We start from the raw sequence: 13,757 nt of genomic DNA on the forward strand, positions 1-13,757 counted from the left end.
CCTCTGTTAAATCAAGTGTAATAGTCTGTCTACAAAAAACTGGAATTGAATTCTTCACTATGGATTGTTTATACACCATAGATTGAGTTGGGAATTTTATATATACATTGTTTGTTTGTGAGTATATCTATATATACATATACATATCTATTTATATATAAAAAATAAAATATATGTTTATATATGTAAATACACATATATATTTGGTTTTATGAGGTTCACCATGCTCACTTCTCTCCACTACCTGTAAAAAGACCCATAGATGTCTGCTGAATATATCTAAAGTTAGCTATAAAATTATCTCAAGTTATTAGCTCAGTACTACTCTCCCGTGTGTCAGTTCTACAGCCTGCAAGAGACATCTGTCTACCTGGTCATCACCAGCCCTGACATAGCACTGTTGTATCACTCTCAGGTTCTTCATTCAGCACTTGAAATGACTCACCTCTCTGTCAGTTTTGCAAGCAGCCAATGACAGCTTACTCAGTGTCTTCATTTTCTAACAGTGGTGCAGAGCCAAAGGACATCCAGCTACACCTCTGGTCAGCCCAGTGAACAGCTGACTCAGAGCTGGAGAACAAGTCCTTGCCGCTCTTCCCTCTGGGATCATCAGGAATGCTGCCAAGCCACATAAAGGGAAACATCTTTAAACTAGACCACATTTTATAATGGCTATTGAAAGGCCAAGTCTTGAAAAGCCAAGCAGATGCCAAACGATGTCTCAGAGCTGACGCAAACACTGCCTGGAAGATGGCACGGTGATGCTGGTGTACTGTGGGGCAGGATCTGTTTTCCATGCTATGGCCTCTTTCAAGCTAGCAAAACACGCTGCTGCTGACAGTTGCAAATCAGGGTTGACATGAACTTTGGGTAGTTTAACATTATGTTTTCAGACACTGGATACATAAAATTTGCTACTGATAAACTTTGCAGGTTGAAGATTATCTCAGCTGTACCCAGTGCCAACAAATTACCTTTATGCTGCACACAAAAGCAAATGTGGGGACACTGCCAGCTCTAATCCCCATCCACCTCTCCTGTTAGCACCATGACACTCATCAAGAGCTGGCAGCCAACTGACAGGTGAAGCACCATTTCTGCACTGTGTCCATCCTTGACTAGGCACACTGCTCTTCCCTGCCTGCCCTCCTGCATCCTCTGACTGGGGGAGATAAGCTGATAAAAGAACAAACAGACTGCTAGAACACCTCACAGACTGTTTTTCAGTTAGCCCGTCTACTTCACAGTCAGCAAATAGAAGCCAGCTTTTTTCAGCTAGAAAAGGCATTTAGCCAGGTCCAAATCACCACCACATCACACCACAGTTCCAATAATACACTTTTTTTTTGTTTGTTTTTGTTTTTGCATTTATATTGGCAGTATCATTCCAGCAGTGCAGAACTGCAGTGGTTTCATTGGGTACATTCCAGAATGGCTTACACTGCCAAATTTCTTCTATTCCAGATAGTTTGGTCTTAAAACATTTTGAGATATAAAACTGAGGGTTTGGGCTAGTGTTTACCAAACCTATATAGAATCACAGCAAAAAACAATAGTGAATGATTCAGTAGGGGTGTTGGTAATTAATTACCAGAGACATAACTAAGGGGCCAAGAAATTAGTGGTTTTTTCATACTTCTAGAAGAGTAACAGAATAAAAAAGCACTACAATGGGTCCAACCCATCTCATATCTATTGAAGAAGATCCAGAATAAGGTAATCCACAGAAATATGTGAAAACATCTCAGTAAATGTGGGATGTTTCACCCTTCAGGCATCACACTGATTTCTAAGTGGAAACAGTTAAAACTTCAAAAGATGAGATATAATTTCCCTTTCTTTTAGTTTTGAATTACAGACTTCTCCATTTTTTGATTGTTCCTATGAACATACATAAGATCGGAGTCCCTCACCAGTCTCTGAGCAAACACAAATTCTGAGTTGAGTTCAGTTCCTTCCCAGCCCACAACTGAAACCTCTCACGGGTTTTAAATTTCGAGTCTCCTTGTTATCTACTGACAAAAACTGTATAACTTATTAAGTTAGTCTACTTTAAACATATGTCTTATTTAAACTGCAGAGTGTCATATTAATCTGTCCTACTCCTCCCAGTATGTCACATAAAGGCCATCATTCAGTGATTAATGGCAAAGGCAAACACAGAAGTCATATACAGAACTTTGTCTGCAGAAAAGCTGAAGGTGGAGAGGGGGAGAAAACAGGGAGACCAGGTGGGGAGACCAGGCATCTGAACAGGACATGGCATTTAAGAAACTGACACAACTCCTTTGCTTGAAATCAAAGTCATTCTTCACGACTTTGTGTACTTTAAATGACCACTGCCACAAAAAAAAATAAATAATGGAACATCAGAAAAGCCTCTCAGAACACAAGATGTAGATCTCCTTAGCTCAACATTTCTTTTTTTGCTTCTCCAGCCCTCATGGTGGTATCCTGTCTCCTAACGTCTTTACAAACACTGCCTGTTTTCCTTTCTATCTGTTTTTAGTAGATTCAGAAATCCAAGCTCTCAACTAAACTGAGTGTCTTCAATACAAGATCATCCTTCTTTCTTTAACCACAGATGAGTAGGTGTTCAGTCCAAGAACAGTAAGCATCTTAGGAAGAGCAGATTATACTGAGCAATACCCAAAAGATCCGCAATCTTGCACAATAAGGATGGGGGTCTGGCTACCTCCTGAGAGGAAAAACAGTAAGGAAATGCTGAAGGGAAGATAATCCTCTGTGCTAGGAACAAGGAGACACAAAAATAACCAGTGATGAGGATAATTAAGCTGTCATGGGGAATGGGTTTGAGAAGAGGAATTATTTATGTCAGAGAGGATAAAGTAATAAGGATAAGCAGTTAACTTTACTATGAGTGGGAGAATCCAACATGTGGACAAATACCAGAAAAAAAAACACCTGATATTTAGTAACAGTGCTTTGACCAACTTATTGAATTTGGAAAAATGACGGAGCTCAGTTTTGATGTCTCTCAGGAACCAATTTCTTTTGATTGTTATTATTAGTGTACTCAGATAGTGTCAGTACCATAACAGGACAGATTCCAATATCTAGTATAAAATCCTCCTGCAAAATGAGCCAAATAAAAATGCTTTGCTATTCATGATAAAACAAGATATGCTGTGTTTTATTATACTGAGTACAGGAAAACCACTAAGAACCTTCTAAACATAAAAGAGAAATACTGCAGAAAGTCTCATTCCAAATGAGGAAGTCTACTGCCATATATTTTGGCCTATGAGTTTTTGCTCCGATACTCCCATAAGATTTCAGCTGCTTGCAGCAGCCACTTAGATATCTGAAATTGTTTTATAGTACAACCTGTGATGTAACAAGAAGAAATGAGTCTGCCTGGCAGCTTTTTGGGCAGCTGTCATTGCTACTGTTTCTGTCTTATGTCCAATGTCAACATTCATGTCACAGGAAGCCATGTTGTCTAATAGTTAATTCTGGTGAATTTCTCTACAGATTTGACATAACAATTGACTTGCTTTTCCCTGCATACCTCCAAGTATGACCTTTTCTGCCATATGCTGACACAGCTCAGGCATTTCTGCAAAGGGTCTCAATCTCCCATGAATATGAAATGCGAGTGCTTCGCAAGTCTGTTTCCAGACTCCCGGGGTCCTTTCCCACACTGGGAAAGTGATGAGCAGGCTGGATGGGGCTGAGAGCAACCTGGTCTAGAGGGAGGTATTCCTGCCTATAGTATGAGGGTTGGAACCTGATGATCTTAAAGGCCCCTTCCAACCCAAACCACTCTGCTATTCTATGGTTCTATGACACAATGTGTGTTTGACCCTTTCCAGTTCCTCTTTATCTTTGTAGTTCACACTCGCATACTGATTTCATCCCTAAAATCATTCCCCCAGAACTACTCCCACAAAATGAACAGTCCATCAGCAAAAAATTGGATCACCAAGTTTAGTTGTCTGTAGTATTACAGCAAGCTTCCAAACCCAGATACCACTCAGAAGTATTCACTGTTCAACCCTTCTTTCCCACATTCATGAAAGTGTGAGCCACAAAACAAATCCTGAAGCTTCTCAATGCAAGAAAAACCACCCAGGTTCTCCAAATGTCACAAGGGGCCATAGAATAAAACCAGAGAGAACAAAGATATCACCAAACTCCTAAAGACTCCCAGCAGAAGGTTAATTATTTAGAGAAAATTCCTGATTGAACCTGGGAACTTTTCATGTTGCTGAGAGAGTGAAAGAGTAAGGTGGAACAGGAACCAACACTGTTCCTTGATGGTATAACTTGGGTGAAATTCCTTCCTGACTGCCAAGCCAGAACACCGAAAATCAGATCACACAAGACAGTACCTTTGCAGAGCTGCTCCTATTGCCATTTCACCAACAACCACTTTTGAGATGGCGTCCATATCATTGCTCTAATCTGTGCTGTGGAAAAATACCATTTCTGAGCTGCTTTGTGCTACAGTTTGCCAGTCCAGACTCTCAGAATGGCCGTGCCAATTTCCTGCTGCTTTTATTGGAATTCTCTCCCCTTTTAAGCAACCATCTCCAAGTGCCGCTTTCCTGTTTGCCAGAAATAGGATAAGGGTGTGGGACAAATGACTGAGTAATTACGGTTTCACACAAAAGTGGCACAAGCAGCTCATCTATGAATACAAGACATGAAGAAATAGCTACGGTGCAAGAATTTTGCCCTGACAGTTCTGGGACTGTTTTACTTATTTCATCAAAGAATAAAAGCCATCAGATTGCAGCTTCAAGAACTCAGTCATACTGCAGTAGCTTATATAGCAATTTCACAAGGGTAAACTGACCCAATTTGGAGCTGTGAGCACTCATCCAGTGAAGGAATACAGAAATCAGTGGATGAAATGACTGATTGACTCACTGTATCAAAAGAAAAACTTTCAATAAAACATCAAAATTGGAAAGCAAGAATTTCCACGGCAAAGTAAAAATAAAATGATGACCTTTTATTTCCTCTAATTCTCAGCTTCTTTGGGAAACTGACGCATCTCTCTCAGATACTTTAACTCGAATGAATCAGCAAATTCCACTTGCACAGGTTTTAGAACCTTCTGAATTTCTCTAATTAAATTATATTACTTTCTGAAAACAGGAGGTATTAACAATCAGAGGGAAGGTGAGCTGGCCTGATGGGGGCCCTAATGACAGGTAACAATAAGGAAGAAAAAGAAGGACTTTTTGACTGTATTAAGCCTATCATAAGGAGGCAAAACTACTGTTGGACCATATTCCTGCAATATTATTCCTTGCCCTGCTTTCTGTACTCAACTTTCCCTTCACATTCAAAACAAAAGGCATTTTCATGGCTGGGAGGGGAAACGAATAAAAAAGCTGAGCTCAAGAGTTCTTTCAGTGCATTCCCAAGGTCCTACTCTCGGCATGGCTGAAGTGCTACATGAGTACAAGAATACACATATTCTTCAAGGAATACATCTGTTCAACTTGGTAATTTACTTATATGCTTGGAAGTGACAGGATTCTAAAAAGACATTAAAGGAAAATTCATTTCTCGGTGATTTTCCTTAAGCTCCTTTGAAAAGCTCTGCTTTAACACAGCAGCTCTCCTTCCTTTTCCTGGCTGCTCAGTGCTCCCCAGCTCCCAGTGCTGGTGGCAAGGGGAGGACAGCAAGTGGAACACCAGAAGCCAAGACAGGATCTTGGATTGAGGTTCCATCGCTGTGAAGCATGATGTGTGATTTCACGAAACCACCATCCAGCTTCCCCAAAAAATCTCCTATGAGATCTACGAATAAAAATGAACCGGAGAATGCCTTACCCCTGGGGGACTCCAAGACATCTCATTTCACACCAAGTTTAATTGTCAGTCCCAAATATGCACACAGAAACACAGTAATTTCTCACAAGCCCATCCCATTCCAACTCAGCACTCCTCACCGCACATTTCCCTGTCTCTTCATTCATTGTCCCTGCCCTAGTAATCCCCTTTCCTATCACTGTCTGCTTTTGTTAAGACTCTTTCTGGCTGGGTTGTGCCCCCTCGTGGGATATGTAAGTGTTCTGCTCTGGTGGCCTTTGTCTCAGATTACCAACCTGAGCTGTTCAAACACAGCTTGTTCCCAAGTTGACATTATTCTACAACAGGAACAGAAAGTAAGAATTAAGTAAGTGTGTTACAATTAAGCCATCATAAGCCAGATAAAGTTTCATTTCAAACGTGAGGTCAGAATTATTGGATAGGCTTTTAAGTAAAGCTGTATTACTTACACAATATAAAACAAAAGAATAACCACCCAGTCTGACAGCGCAATATATTCCTAATCTACTTTCTTAAAAGAAAATAAATGATGCATAATTCTATCATTTCCATGTATAATTTGTAAAGGAAACAAAATTAGAATAATTAATCAATGCTCAACACATGCCTGCAGCAAAAATTATTTCTTAAGACACTGAAAGTTAAATAAACAAATTGAGTAAACTTTGCCCTCAGCTCTGCAGAACAACTGATCCAGTGGAGCTGTTGCATATTCAAAAGGACAAGGAAAAAGCTGACTGAGGAAAAGGCACTGGAAAATCCCAGTGAGTTCTTATCAGAGCGTGTGAAAAACAGTTCCAAACTTGTCCCCTCTTCCCGCCCAACTATTTTCTGTTTTTCCTAGAAGCACAATCAAAACAAACAGATGCTGCTGTCTTCCCAACTGTAAAGCAAATAGCTTGTAAACTTGCATGGCAAGACATAATCCCAGCGAGGCCAACATATTCTAGCCTTGAGTAAGGGCATTAAACTGATTAACCTACAAGAGGGTTTCTGGGTTGACTTTTGGACTCGCAAAATAACAAGGCATTTCCACGGCATGTTCTCTCCTGGCCAATTTTAAATGATTCATCTGTCTTCAGAGGTGCACTAAGCTGAGTGAAACAGAACTCAAAGCTCAGCTGTTACCATGACCTAAAGTGCACGTATCAAAATGTGCAGATTGAAGAGACGGCCCACTGGAAATGTGCATGGCCAACCCTTAGGCTCAAAACCCCATTGCAGGGTGCCCTGCAGCACTCCCAGCCTTTCAGCATCCCAGGCTGGCTGGATCCTGAGATGTGAACAAGCCCCCGTGCTTCCCATCACACAGAAGCAGCAGAGCCCATCTGCCCATCTGCAGTCCCACTCCCTCAGTTCCTATACCAGCTGTTTTAAACAACATCTGCAAAGATTTTGGTAACTGGGAGAATTTGGAGTATCTTTTTGTTCAGAATCCAAACAAAACTAAACTTTAAACTTCTGTTGTTTTTCATAACAGAGAACACTATTTTCTTCCCAGACTAAACATATATACAAAGGAAGCAACACAAACGTGCTTAAATGTGGCCAAACTCAGAGGCTCTTCAATTGCTTTATTCTTCTTATCCCAGTATGCATCTAGAAGGACCTCCTCTGCCAAATCTCCAGGGCAATATACCACAAATGCACTACAAAAGGCCAGGGGTTTTTTGAGTGTTTTGTGCTCTCAGAATAGTATCGAAGCTGTTACAGCAAGCCAGAAGTTGCTATCATCAATATCCTAAGCAAGCTATATTCACTGTTGATATACATAGTATTACAATTTTTCTTCCACTGAATTACATTCCCAGAGTTTAAATTGTGTCATGTATCATTCTGCTATGAATTTGCAAGCAAAGAGATATATAGATATATAATACAGGTTTACAAGCACCGTCACCTCCACCTCCACTGCCAAGAAATGCATCAGAAGTGTCATTTTTCAAACTGTTCTATCATTAACACTGAAAAGCCATTACAGACACAAAGACCTTCAACACCTTCTCAGTGTTCTCCACAGGCTACCAGTGTCTCACAACAGATTATCTCATTTTATTGGTATGGAATATTTATCCCTTTAACTCTAGATTTTCTTCCTCTCATTGATATTTATTATACCTAGGAGTATTTAGAGAGAACACTAGTGTGAATATAATTCTTTTACATCCTTATAATCATTTGTCTCCTACTCATCCCATTTCTCTGAAAGCTCCAGTTCCTGCCTATGGACAATGCATCCCTCTCCTCTTGTGTTTAGCCACTTACACTTCTTTCTTGATGACCTACCTTCTGCTTTTGCTGGCACATTTTCTTTTAAGTTGCAGGAGTTCAGTTCTATTTCTCTTCCAGAAGCCACCAGCCTTTTCTTTCATGTTTATATTCATGGCCATATTCCATGGGTCACCTTCTCACTCAGATATCTGTCCAATATTTATCTCAGTAATTTCCAAAACACTCTGAGATATTTTCTACAATTTTATTGTCCTGGTTTTGGCTGACGTAGAGCTAATTTTCTTCACAGAAGCTGATATGATGCCATGTTTTAGATTTAGGATGAGAGCAATGTTGCTAACACACCAGTGTTTTAGTTGTAGTGCAGCGCATACACACAGTCAAAGACTTTTCAGCTCCTCACACTGCTCAGCCAGCAAGGAGCAGGGGGGCCACACGGAGTTGAGAGGGGACAGAATCAAGAGCTGATGATGCTTATGGACTGATTGGGCATCTGTCAGTGGTAACAAGTACCTTAGTCACCCACGCAGCATCTCCAAATCACCACATACTGCACTGCTCTCAATTTATTGTCCTTATGGCTGCTGCTTGGAAGTGGTACTATCAGATATATAGATGTATTCACTGCCTGAATTCACGTCTAGTTGAAGAAATAGTAATAGATGAGGGATACAAATATTTTGTTTGTCAGAGCAGACTAGGAGGGAGATGCTGTTACTCAAAAGAGTTAATAAATGTGAGAAATGACACTAAAGGAATTGCTCAATTGTATCTACCAAAGCAAGAGAGATCAGAACTTGACCCTCCAGAAGACAGGCATGTGATGAGTGAAGCAGCTTTCTAGTGCCAGAAAGCATTTCATCCTCACAGGAGAAGTCATTTGAACCAGAATGGACTGTTTCTCCTGCTGACAGTTGCTGAATAGAGGCTTATTTTACTTGACCTATCATGGGAACAGCAGTAGGAGCTCCTTGACTTCACTCGAAACAAAAAGGACTAAAAAAGGGGACTAAAAAAAAAGCTATCTCTCTCAAATCAAAACACACAACTAATTCTGCAAAAATTGAGGGTAGGCTTTATTTTCCAGGCCCCAACAATATCCCAGAGTATGTGCAGGAAGCGTGTTCATCAGCTAACTACCTTCAGCACTGGAAACCTTTCATAGGAGATGAAGTGGAAACTGGAGAAGTTTGTCATATGAAGGAACAGATGGTGACAGCAGTCCTCCCATACACTTCACTTCTGATCCCTCAAAACTATAAGAAACACAGGATCTCTTCTAATTGAGGAAGGAAGTTGAAAAGAAAGAACCAAGAATGTATGGATTTTCTGGGACCTTATTAATGGGAAATAAAAGGAGTACCAAGGGGCAGACAGCTTTACACTCATGGAAACTCTGTGAAATGTGATATTTCTTTTTTCCTATCAAAGTGCCCTTATCTATATTAAGCTGCTGTTAATCAGCACTCATTATCTTTCTGGCACAGAGCAGAGCCCTGCCCTATACGTTAAGCAAAAACTTTGATCTTAAATGAAAAGCATGGTATTTAAAAAGGAAGCATACTAAATTACCTTGGATAGGAACCAGAAATATCACCTTGATACCTCCAGCAACTACTGCTGTAACAATTAATGCTCAGGCACGTGGCATTTCAAATAAGATGTAAAGACACAGATTTGGGGTTGTCTATAGAATTAAATAGAAAGATTCACAGCTTTTCTAGGTCCTGTTGAGTTTTAAGAACATTTTCTTTAGTCTCTAAAAAAAGCTTTTTATGTTACAGAATGCATAAACCTGAGAGAGTCCCCTCTTACTTTTCCTTGTCAATACCTTGTTCTACAAGTAGTCTTGATATTTGTAATTAAGCATCAAGGCTCTCTTCACAGATAACAAACGTGTTTTTATTACAGCAGAATATTTTAAAACAACATTCCTTTAATAAGTGCGGATGTTATCAGGTAGAAATGGGAAGGGGAAAGCTACATACCCTATCTTTGGAGGTAATTTTAATAACACGAGCATCAGTGAAAGACCAAACTCCTGTTTACCACATTTGAAAATGAAACTCTATTTTTCTCTTTTGATGACTAAAGCTTCAGGAAGGAATGTCAACTTTCAGCTGCTGATATAATTTGCAAACACAACATAAGCATTCCTAGCTACTTGCACAGAAAACTGCATTTGAATTTGCTGCATGGCTTGACTGTAGTTGTTTGTCATCTCTAGCTTTTGAAAACTACTTAATTCAAATGCTCAGTGATTAGCATAATCATTACTGCAGTAGATTATTTACGACTATATATATACTCAGAAAAAAAACTGAAATTCAGAACTGGAAACAGGTCTAGTCTGGTTTTTGTTCTCTGAATAAACTTTTATGATGGTAAGGACAGGAAAAAAATATTATTGCTTCAAAACATTTTTTCTAAGGGAAAAAAACAAAAAAAAAAAACACCTGTATGTTCTTTCACAACTACAGTGACCCATGTTGCTTTCAGGAAAATCCAGAGTCATTCCACTTGCACTGAGTGAAAGTTTGATGGCTGAATGCTGAAAGAAACAACATGCAGCAAGAAAAGAAAAGACCATTCTCTTGTGCTGCAATTATTGACACCTTATTAGGTTTAGAACTGAAGGTCAACTAAAGTGTACTTACCTTTTGTTTTGGAAAGGAAAATCAGTACTCTGTTGCTACGTGACTGGTTTCCAAGCAGCAGTTCCACTCACTTCTTTGGGGAAACAAAGTGTTCTTCTGTTTCTGCAAATGCTGTTTGTATTGAGTAAATCCAAGTGTGTCCAACTCAGACAATACAGTGTGAACTATTAATGAAAAAAGAAAATGCATTTGCAAAAACAGAACGTAATCCAATGACCTCTATCAACAAGAGATGCATCAGATACATGACAGCTTGCTGGCATAACATTTTCGGGCTGTTGACTCAAAGGGAATGCCAACCTTTATGACCTGTACTCAATCCACCCAATTTATTTTGCGAATAAATGTGTGCAGCTTCCTCTGTTTCTTAGCAGATTTGAAGTGCATGTCAAAAGCAACACGAGTGTCAATGGAAATACTATCAAAGGGTGATGTTTTCAACAAATAATGATTGACATCCCTGAACAAACAACTATGGATGCATCTGTTTTTTCCAATGTCTGTTTTTAAATGATTATTATTTAGTCTTTATGAAAACTGTCTCCTATTCTGTCCATTCAGAGTCTGATATGTCACAGTAGTGGAAAAATGAAAGGTAATTGAAAAAGTGCAGGTCAACAGGATAAAATCCATTCAAGCCAAATTTAAACATCATTAATCAGATCCAACTTCATCGCCCTGTTTTCAGCAACCCTGAACTGAACAACCTGAACTGAATCAGGTTATTATTTGATTATTTATTCCGATAATAGATAACTCATTCAAAAAGAAAGAGCCCAAAATCCACACTCATATCTGCTGAATTTTCAAGAATTTATAGGATATTATTTAGTCTCTTAATTAGTGTCCTGTAAAATAAATTAACAGACATCAGCTTTCTCTCGGTATTAAGCTTTCCACTCCCGAGGGTCTTTACTTTGAATAAATGTAGAAAGAAGACATTTAAAACAGTCTAAATATTATAAATAAGGAAAAAAAATGTCATGTTAAGAGTCTGCTCATTTGCTGAGAACAAAGCATTTATGAAGATGTATTTTACCTTGTAAAAGGTAAACATTCTGCAAACTTAATGTTCAGAGAACAGCACAGAGAAAGAAAATGAATTAGGAAGTCTGAGACTGGATGATTCGGTGATGTAAGACAAAAACAGCAAAAGTTTGGGCTCCTGAAAGGGTATTTTTGTGTGGGATGACACAACTTCTTTACTAATGGGGCTATATGGTGCAGACCCTCCATGCTATGTGATGAAGAAATAGACCAACAACTACTGTTCTTACACAAACCAAGGCTGCATCAGCTCCTGAGAATAACTGACCAAAGTCACCTACAAAACTATACACACTTCCCTGCATCCATTAAAAACCATATTCAAATTGTAAAGTCAGTTGTACAACAATTACGTCAGAGGAAAATTTAATTTGCACATGGAAATGTAATTCAATGCTTTTACTATATGTCAGTCATTGCAATATTACATATGTTTTCTCTACAGATATCAGGCTGCATATTCAAAGAAGCAATACTGTGCAGCTTCCTATCTCATTCCTTGCACGGTTGAAAGGTCTAATATGAATAAGCTATGGTAACAGAAAGGAAAAAGAGGACTGCAGTGCCAGTGAACAAGTTGAATGATGGAGATTAGAAGAAAACCAATGCAGAGATTCTGTTGCTAAACCAAGTATTGGTAACTTGCCTGGTTGAATTGTACTTTCTACAGTGCCTTGACAAGCTGGTGCCTCGGTTTCTCCATTGGTAAATAGAAAAGGCGTTTTCCTTCAACAACCATATCCTTCAGATTATGAGAGACTCAGATACTGCGGTGATGTGGGATATCAATACTCAGAACAGACAGCACTATGGAAAAGCCAAGGACAGACATAGCATTTATTTATCTGGCCTAATTTAATTTGAGTCTGAAGCTACAGACTGAACAACAGGTAGAGGGGAGAACTATACAGAACAGGAACTGCCTTATTACCTGCTTATTTTGCAGAAAATAAAAAGTAATAATAATAATTTTAAAAAAATGAAGTGACAGACAGCATTAAAACTCTTTCTCAGCAAGTCCACCGCCCTTAAAGTAATTATTCCAAAGTGATCTTTCTTTTGACAGCCTGAGTGCTTACATTTGCAGCTATAATGATTTCTGTTCTGTGTCATCTCTAGAGGGAGAGACACAGAGCTCCAGCCTCTGAGGTTCTGCACCCCACAAACCAAGCTGACACCTTTACCCTCGTGTGGAGCCCCACTGCCTTCAGAGTAACTATGCAAAGCGTGCCAAACAGCACATCAGCAGCTATGCAATGACTCTGAAAAGCATAAAAATGTGAGGTGATGCAGCCCTGCTGCAAAACTTGTGGCTAATCCTGCAAGTACTGAAGTTTAGGAATAGCTTTATTTATTTACTCATTTAGTTCAGTGAACTGAACTATCACAGCACAGACTTGGCCAGGTTGCTCCCTAAGGGTTGCTGAGAGTGCAAAGGTTTCTGGACCAGGAATTTCAGCACTGCCAGGTATCTTGCTCACATCCTCCCCACCTATATTTTGTCTAAAAATCTGCGTAACTCTAAACAATGCAAAGGAAGTGGCAAAAAGTTGAGTGAGAAGTGTTGGGTGTTTTCCTGAAGTTCTCATCTCATGTATGACACTCTATAACACAGACTGCTGCGGGTAAGCCATGTTTGAAGGTTAGCAGAGAACGTAAATGTGCACCAACAGACCATGCCTTGGGGGCCACATCACTCCTGGTATTCAAACAGGAGTCTAGCAGTCCTTTACCCTGATGGTAAAAAGATCTGTACACAATTTTGCTTAATTCTCCCCAAGAATTCACAAACGCTTCCAGGACAAATTACAGTTATACTATATTCTCTCTATAAAAATTATTTATAGCAAAGTATTCATGCCATTGACTAAACTAGCTGACAAGGAGAGTTGTTTTTTTCTTTTTTCCAACATTATTTACATTGTCAAAAAAAGCCTGTATTTTGTCAAGGGCATCCTTCAGCGTGACATTTCAGCTACCTCTATTGTCTCCGCTAACTCAGTAAGACTT

At 39.4% G+C, this 13,757-nt stretch overlaps 1 protein-coding gene across 2 annotated transcripts in view; it reads right to left on the reverse strand.

The window, feature by feature from the left end:
• Positions 1–13,757, reverse strand: part of KL (klotho) — a 45,858-nt gene that overhangs the window by 30,378 nt on the left and 1,723 nt on the right. The gene's annotated exons all lie outside the window — the stretch shown is intronic.

Source organism: Coturnix japonica, chromosome 1 (assembly GCF_001577835.2).
Source record: "Coturnix japonica isolate 7356 chromosome 1, Coturnix japonica 2.1, whole genome shotgun sequence".
Taxonomy (NCBI): domain Eukaryota; kingdom Metazoa; phylum Chordata; class Aves; order Galliformes; family Phasianidae; genus Coturnix; species Coturnix japonica.